The sequence below is a fragment of the Schistocerca nitens genome, chromosome 3 (assembly GCF_023898315.1).
Source record: "Schistocerca nitens isolate TAMUIC-IGC-003100 chromosome 3, iqSchNite1.1, whole genome shotgun sequence".
Taxonomy (NCBI): domain Eukaryota; kingdom Metazoa; phylum Arthropoda; class Insecta; order Orthoptera; family Acrididae; genus Schistocerca; species Schistocerca nitens.
The window spans coordinates 175,352,144-175,360,935 of NC_064616.1; the positions used below are offsets into that span (position 1 = coordinate 175,352,144).

The 8,792-nt window shown below is 44.8% G+C and overlaps 1 pseudogene; it reads right to left on the reverse strand.

Moving 5' to 3' along the window:
• Positions 1-7,916: 7,916 nt before the first annotated feature.
• Positions 7,917-8,034, reverse strand: LOC126250231 (5S ribosomal RNA; annotated as a pseudogene).
• Positions 8,035-8,792: the final 758 nt, after the last annotated feature.

An 8,792-nucleotide genomic window follows, 5' to 3' on the forward strand; every position in this document is an offset into this window, starting at 1 on the left:
CTGGTTTAACCTCCCAGTTTTCTACTTTTATTCTAAAATTGTTCCTTACGTCTATTTCTTCTTTGGTGATTTTGGCTAATTCCAAGTATTTTTTAACAGTTTGGATCTATTCTCCTCCATTAGCGAGGGAATCTACGTATTTTACTATTCTTTTTGTTAGACTGTATTCGGGAAGCCTCATGATGCGTCCATAGAATTTAAGGCGTCTTTTCCTAATGTCTTTCTCTAAGTTAGAATTTTTCTTCAATTTTAGACGTTTTCTGTAGTCTATATCCATCCTTGGTCCATCTTGTTCCAAAAAGTTTCCTAATTATTTTTCTTTCTGTTTAGTGCCAAGGTTTCACTGGCATATAACATTGATGATTTAATTACTGTTTTGTAATGTCTAATATTGGCATTTAAAGATAAGCATTTTTTATTATTGTGGGTTTTCACTAATCCTAAACCTTCACGAGCTATTTGTATTCTTCCTTGTTGTGCATATTTTTCAGAAACCATTTCTCCTAGATATTTAAAGTTATTATTATTATTTACGTATGTCATAACAGAACATTTACAGTACATTTACATACACAATGAATTTACTGGTCAATGTTTAAATTTGACAACCAGATCCCAGCACTCAGTGTCACTTCAAGCAGGTCTTTTAAACCACCTTTAAAAGCATGGAGCGGGTAATTCTGCACACTGCGTCTTATTGTCTGCTCATCGGCACCAATCACGCGCAACACTTCCACAGTAACCCTCCTTCTTCGTGAAGTGACCCCAGCTCCCTTGTCCCGATCGGATGCGGCTTAGTCTCGACCATTAGTGACGGGGAAATCAAACCCTATAACATCCGTTTAGATTTAGGTGAGCCTTCGGGAGAGACTCTTCATTCGAGTGTTGTTTCCAGTTCTCACAAGGGAACCTCCCCATCGCACCCCCCTCAGATTTAGTTATAAGTTGGCACAGTGGATAGACCTTGAAAAACTGAACACAGATCAATCGAGAAAACAGGAAGAAGTTGTGTGGAACTATGAAAAAAATTAGTAAAATATACAAACTGAGTAGTCCATGCCAAGATAGGCAACATCAGGGACACTGGAAGGCAAGCTGCTCCGTGGTCTCGTGGTTAGCTACAGCAGTTACGGAACGAGACGTCCTGGGTTCAAGTCTTCCTTTGAGTGAAAATTTTAATTTTTTATTTTCAGTTTATGTGACAAACTCTTACGTTGTCATCACTATTTTGGGAGTGATTATCACATCTACAAGAAAACCTAAATCGGGCAAGGTAGAAGAATCTTTTTACCCATTCGCTAAGTGTACAACTTAGGTGGGTCGACGACATATTCCTGTCACGTGACGCACATGCCATCACCAGTGTCGTGTAGCATGTATCAGACGTGTTTTCTCGTGTAGGAATCGGTTGACCTATGACCTTGCGATTCGGTTCCCATTGGAGAGGCACGTCCTTTCGTCTACTAATCGCACGGTTTTGCGGTGCGGTCGCAAAACACAGACACTAAACTTATTGCAGTGAACAGAAACGTCAATGAACGAACGGACAGATCATAACTTTGCGAAAATAAAGCAAGTAAAATTTTCAGTCGAGGGAATACTTGAACCAAGGACCTCTCGGTCTGCAGCTACTCACGCTAACCACGGGACTACGGCGCTGCTGAGCTCGCGCTCTCCTTGATGTTGCCTATCTTACGTATGGACTACTCAGTTTGTGTATTTTACTAATTTTTTTCACGGTTCCACATAACTTCTTCCTGTTTTCTCGATTGATCTGTGTTCAGTTTTTCAAGGCCTATCCACTGTGCCAACTTATAACTAAATCTGAGGGGGGTGCGATGGGGAGGTTCCCTTGTCAGTGACATCAAAAACTTCTGTGGCCTGAAGATCGATCTAAAGTGGCTTGCTAGACTACAGGCGCATAGCTGGTGGACTCTGAAAAACACTACTCAGAAATAAATTCTTAAACACTCCTGTGTTCTCAAGAATTTGCACCTTGCCAGCGTTTCTTCTGAGATCTGGAGGGAGAATATGGGACAGAATAGGCAACCACCGAGAGGGAGTCGACGCGACAGATCTACGTTAACTTTGATTACAAATTATGAATTAATTAGTAATATTAACATTAATGTAAAATATTGACATGTAGGAAGAATATCAGTCCAAATAATTACCATAGTAAAGAATGGATGTAATATCTGACAGTCCAATCTCACTGCTATTCTGGGATATGGTGCTCGAATAAATAACACGTAGTCATTCTATGTATGCGGCGTACAATTACAGTATTCAACGCTATATTCGGACAACTAAATGCGGTAAGCGCGCACTTGCGAGAAATAGAGATGAATCAGACACGTATCGTACCGCGCGCAAAATTACACGCAGATGCTTTTGACGGTACCAGTCAGCCAACGTGTGGCTTTTCGCACGTGTCGGTGAATGTTGAGCTATACTTGAAAAAAGAGACAGCATTGGTCGTATATTTTTACTATTGCAGAATGGAGTCGCCAATCAATAGAATGTTGAGCTGCTTCAAATGCGCAGTGACAAGCAGTGCGACATGAAGACACAAAGAGCAAAACGTACACACTCGACGTTTCGAAATATTTGTGTCGTCTGAGCGATATACGGGTGCATAATACAACCATGAGCTAAATTTCTGCGTAAGCATCGTTTCCATCAAAAACAGAAGTCCTGAGGAAAATAAAATGAAAGTTTTCAGAAAAGTTTCCGCGAATGTGACCGTCAGTTCTTTCGTAATTTGACAAATCCTAAACACGAGACACGTTTTGTTACTTCTTTTCTTTCACAATATTATTGAGGCACGTCGAAAAAATAATAAGCTAACGCTTATTAAAAAAATTTGATTCACTCTGATATCATGCATATGAGAATATACTTTCCGATATAGAATAACATACCGGTGTCTATTCATGTAGTTGCTCTGGAATTATTACCTATTTGACTCACAACTTAGCCGGCCTGTGTGGCCGAGCGGTTCTAGGCGCTTCAGTCTGGAACCGCGCGACCGCTACGGTCGCAGGTTCGAATCCTGCCTCGGGCATGGATGTGTGTGATGTCCTTAGGTTAGTTAGGTTTAAGTAGTTCTAAGTTCTAGGGCACTGATGACCACAGAAGTTAAGTCCCATAGTGCTCAGAGCCATTTGAACCTGCTAACCTCGGCCGCACAGTACTCGACTGCGCAATAGTAGACCGGCACTACGATAGCAGTGACGTGTGATCCATATCCATTGCTTACATGGACATTGTATATAGCATGTCACCCATCGCTGCGACACGTTCTTATAAATACAAAGTTAAGTATTGTCAATCTTTTTATTTGTAATAAAAACTACACTCCTGGAAATGGAAAAAAGAACACATTGACACCGGTGTGTCAGACCCACCATACTTGCTCCGGACACTGCGAGAGGGCTGTACAAGCAATGATCACACGCACGGCACAGCGGACACACCAGGAACCGCGGTGTTGGCCGTCGAATGGCGCTAGCTGCGCAGCATTTGTGCACCGCCGCCGTCAGTGTCAGCCAGTTTGCCGTGGCATACGGAGCTCCATCGCAGTCTTTAACACTGGTAGCATGCCGCGACAGCGTGGACGTGAACCGTATGTGCAGTTGACGGACTTTGAGCGAGGGCGTATAGTGGGCATGCGGGAGGCCGGGTGGACGTACCGCCGAATTGCTCAACACGTGGGGCGTGAGGTCTCCACAGTACATCGATGTTGTCGCCAGTGGTCAGCGGAAGGTGCACGTGCCCGTCGACCTGGGACCGGACCGCAGCGACGCACGGATGCACGCCAAGACCGTAGGGTCCTACGCAGTGCCGTAGGGGACCGCACCGCCACTTCCCAGCAAATTAGGGACACTGTTGCTCCTGGGGTATCGGCGAGGACCATTCGCAACCGTCTCCATGAAGCTGGGCTACGGTCCCGCACACCGTTAGGCCGTCTTCCGCTCACGCCCCAACATCGTGCAGCCCGCCTCCAGTGGTGTCGCGACAGGCGTGAATGGAGGGACGAATGGAGACGTGTCGTCTTCAGCGATGAGAGTCGCTTCTGCCTTGGTGCCAATGATGGTCGTATGCGTGTTTGGCGCCGTGCAGGTGAGCGCCACAATCAGGACTGCATACGACCGAGGCACACAGGGCCAACACCCGGCATCATGGTGTGGGGAGCGATCTCCTACACTGGCCGTACACCACTGGTGATCGTCGAGGGGACACTGAATAGTGCACGGTACATCCAAACCATCATCGAACCCATCGTTCTACCATTCCTAGACCGGCAAGGGAACTTGCTGTTCCAACAGGACAATGCACGTCCGCATATATCCCGTGCCACCCAACGTGCTCTAGAAGGTGTAAGTCAACTACCCTTGCCAGCAAGATCTCCGGATCTGTCCCCCATTGAGCATGTTTGGGACTGGATGAAGCGTCGTCTCACGCGGTCTGCACGTCCAGCACGAACGCTGGTCCAACTGAGGCGCCAGGTGGAAATGGCATGGCAAGCCGTTCCACAGGACTACATCCAGCATCTCTACGATCGTCTCCATGGGAGAATAGCAGCGTGCATTGCTGCGAAAGGTGGATATACACTGTACTAGTGCCGACATTGTGCATGCTCTGTTGCCTGTGTCTATGTGCCTGTGGTTCTGTCAGTGTGATCATGTGATGTATCTGACCCCAGGAATGTGTCAATAAAGTTTCCCCTTCCTGGGACAATGAATTCACGGTGTTCTTAGTTCAATTTCCAGGAGTGTATTAATGTGATTTGCTTGAATTGTTGTGTAGCTATCCGAGAAAGACATCCCTTAGGCTCCCTATAAACGACTATTGGGCAAGACCCCACAAAGTGTGTGGTTAATTTCATATGCATACAAATACCCAAACAAACGGTGTTTACTGAGTGATGGACCCTTTTATTAAGATCGTAAAAGTGCTGTAAAAATACGTGTTTCACTCAGGACGGAAGAACTGTGTCTGGCGTTCTGCGGGAACCGATACAAGGGTGGAAGGTTTCAATATTTACGTACGCTCCAGCCAGTTCCTCGAACGTTTGGAGGTGGCGTACGGGATTCAGCCAAGAACCCACAAGACGATTTGTGAAGTGGCTCGGAAAGAATCCGAGAAAATCACTGCACCATCTAGCAAGTCACGCAGGAGCATCGGTATCATTTGCTCACAGAGTAATGGTAGTGCATGGACTGATAAGTTCAGATACTGTTACGCGACGACAGTAATGTAACTGGCTGTTGCAATGTGTGTGTGTGTTGCAAAAGTTGATCGTCAAACACTCTTTCTCTGTGATGTAGAATGCCTGCTTTTAAGGGGCTCCGGAACGCCCTATACTTGCAATGTTAAAATAACGCTTATAAATCTTTCCTCACAAAGTATTTGAGGTAGGAAGTTGAACTTTTTACAGATTATTTATTGGAATATGGGCTACAACTTAACACAGGGATTTTACAAAATTTTAGTTCAGTTATTAAAGATGATTTTTTTTCAATTGTAATGAAAATTCACAACATTTTTTTGCAATTTTTTATTTATATATTTAAAAATATACAGTTTTTTGGAAAAAGGCTGTGTTAAATTATGCAGAAGGTACTGTGTAACATTTACTGAAAGTTTGAAACAAATATGTTTGGAAGATCCTTAGAAAACATGTAATTAGTATGAGAAAATAAAAGTTTTGGGAATCGAGCGACAAAGATTGGATTAACTTTTTAGTGCATTCCAGGTCCATAGGATGGATTATCTTCATCCTCTGCAATCTCCTCCTCCAGCTTCCTCTTGTTCCTCCTCCTGTTTACTCTTGCTTGTATTTCTAGACTCTTTACAGCCCTGTCTACAGCCCGAAGGCGTTCCTTGTCTAAAGCAAGCATCGCTCGTACCATGTTAGAACCTATCTTCATTCCCATATTTCTAAATACCTTGCACCTTACAATGTTGCCATCATTGAAAGTCGCAACAGCATCATACACACCAAAGTGAAGTGTTTCTATTCCAACAAATACAGTCTTGGGGATTCTCGACCATATAACACTATTTACACTTTCATTGGGGTTTTGAGTTTTTCCGTGAATACACTTTTTCAACAGTTCAGGTGCTGCTAAGTCTCTGAAAATATGTTTTATCAACTCCATTATTGCATGAGGCAGACTATGCTTATGAGTGTACACTTCACCAGTTAGCAATCCTTTGTTATATTTACACCAACTGTCTTCTTCTTTGGGACACAAGATATGTTGGGGATTTTCATCGTCTTTATTGTTTACAGTAATAACACATACCTTTGGCTTTCCAACATTTCTCCTTTTCTTAAAAGCCTTCAGAGGATTTCTAATAACTTTACTTTTACTCATTATTATACTTCAACAAAACAGAGACTCAAGAAACAGAATTAATTACGAATATTTTCGAGATAACGACAGAGTAAATAAACATGAAACAATCGACAATCACACCAGCGATATATATTGAACCATCACAGGTTAGCCACAACACATACTTTATCTCACATCACTAAAATGTACCTGATGAACACGGACGTTAATAATAACACCATTTGACAGCAGTTTAACAGCGCCACAGTGGGTCCCGCCCATGTAGAACACATTTCAAAAAAAAATTTAAAAATAGTTGTAGTCTTCGGAATTGAATAAATTATATATCTATTAAAAGGTAATAGTCTGCAGATTCAGAAAACGCAAAAAAGTAAAAATTGAACTTTTCATGATTTTGAGCCTTTTCGGAGCCCCTTAACCGGGTACTTGATCTCGCTGAACAATGGAAAGCATCAAACGGTCCATGATCCCGTCGAGCCGGCCGGTGTGGCCAAGCGGTTCTAGGCGCTTCAGTCCGGAACCGCGCGACATCAACGGTCGCAGGTTCGAATCCTGCCTCGGTCATGGATGTGTGTGATGTCCTTAGGTTAGTTAGGTTTAAGTAGTTCTAAGTTCTAGGGGACTGATGACCTCAGATGTTAAGTCCCATAGTGCTCAGAGCCATTTGATCCCGTCGAAATCGCGTTAAGTGGGGACCGTCAGTGGCTGTAAATGATCCTCTGGAATGATCACTCTCTTCTGTACCCATGCATGTGTTCTTCATAGCAACCTAGATGTGGGTGACTGCAGGTGTTTAAAGTTCGATTGGCCGGAGCCAATAGACACACAGTAGCCTCCCAGTAGCCACCTAAACTTACAGGTATTGTCTTTGATCGCTATATTATGCGACATGAAGAGTAACTATCGAAATACGAAGTGCATAACTCAGTTGTTTATTTTGTAAACCATTGATAGTAATTAAAGCAGCCAGGTCAAACAACAAAATAACATGAGCTGCAGGAGACAGCAGAAAGTACTCGTATTTCTAACAATAAGACGAGCTTTTCATAACGGTAACTAATTTTGGCTTTGAAAAAATAAGTAAAAATATAGTATAGAAAGTTGTAAATGGAAATTCCGTGTGGCTAGAGCCTCCCGTCAGATAGACCATTCGCCTCGTGCAAGTCTTTCGAGTTGACGCCACTTCGGTGACTTGCGTGTCGATGGGGATGAAATGATGATAAGGACAACACAACACCCAGTCCCTGAGCGGAGAAAATCTCCGACCCAGCCGGGAATCGAACCCGGGCCGTTATGTATGACATTCCATCGCGCTGACCACTCACCTACCAGGGGCGGACATATAAGCACTCCGTCTTCAGGCCACAAGGGGCCCACCGGGACCATCCGACCGCCGTGTCATCCTCAGTTGAGGATGCGGATAGGAGGGGCGTGTGGTCAGCACACCGCTCTCCCGGTCGTAATGATGGTTTTCTTTGACCGGAGCCGCTACTATTCGGTCGAGTAGCTCCTCAATTGGCATCACGAGGCTGAGTGCACCCCTAAAAATGGCAACAGCGCATGGCGGCCCGGATGGTCACCCATCCAAGTGCCGGCCACGCCCGACAGCGCTTAACTTCGGTGATCTGACGGGAACCGGTGTATCCACTGCGGCAAGGCCGTTGCCCGGCGGACATACAGAAAGTTGAAAAATAATGAGAGAACTATTCTATCGTTAAAAGAGGTAGTCGTGTCCGTACATTATGGCACCTACGAGAGCTAAGACAGGCTCTTGCACTGTGGCAAAAATTTGCGGATTAAACTGTGGCGGTGTATCACGGAAACACGTGGCATACACTGATCAGCAAGAACATTACCGTATGACCACCATGTCCACCTCCGGCACGGATAACAGCAGCGACGTGTCGTGGCAGAAGCAACGAGGCCTTGGTAGATCACTGGAGGAAGTTGGCACCACAACTGCACACGCAAGTCACCTCAATTCCGGAGAGAGGGCCATGAGCTCTGACACCACGCTCAATCACATCCCAGGCATGTACGATCGGATTCAGATCTGGCGAGTTGGGGGGCTAGCATATCAATTGTAACTCGCCACTGTGGTCCTCGAACCACTCCATCACACTCCTGACCCTGCGACATGGAGCATTATCTTGCTGAAAAATGCGATTGCTGTCGGGAAACACGATCGTCACGAAGTCGTGTACATAGTCTGCAGCCAGCGTACGCTACGAGGTGCATTCAAGTTCTAAGGCCTCCGATTTTTTTTCTGATTAACTACTCACCCGAAATCGATGAAACTGGCGTTACTTCTCGACGTAATCGCCCTGCAGACGTACACATTTTTCACAACGCTGACGCCATGATTCCATGGCAGCGGCGAAGGCTTCTTTAGGAGTCTGTTTTGACCACTGGAAAATCACTGAG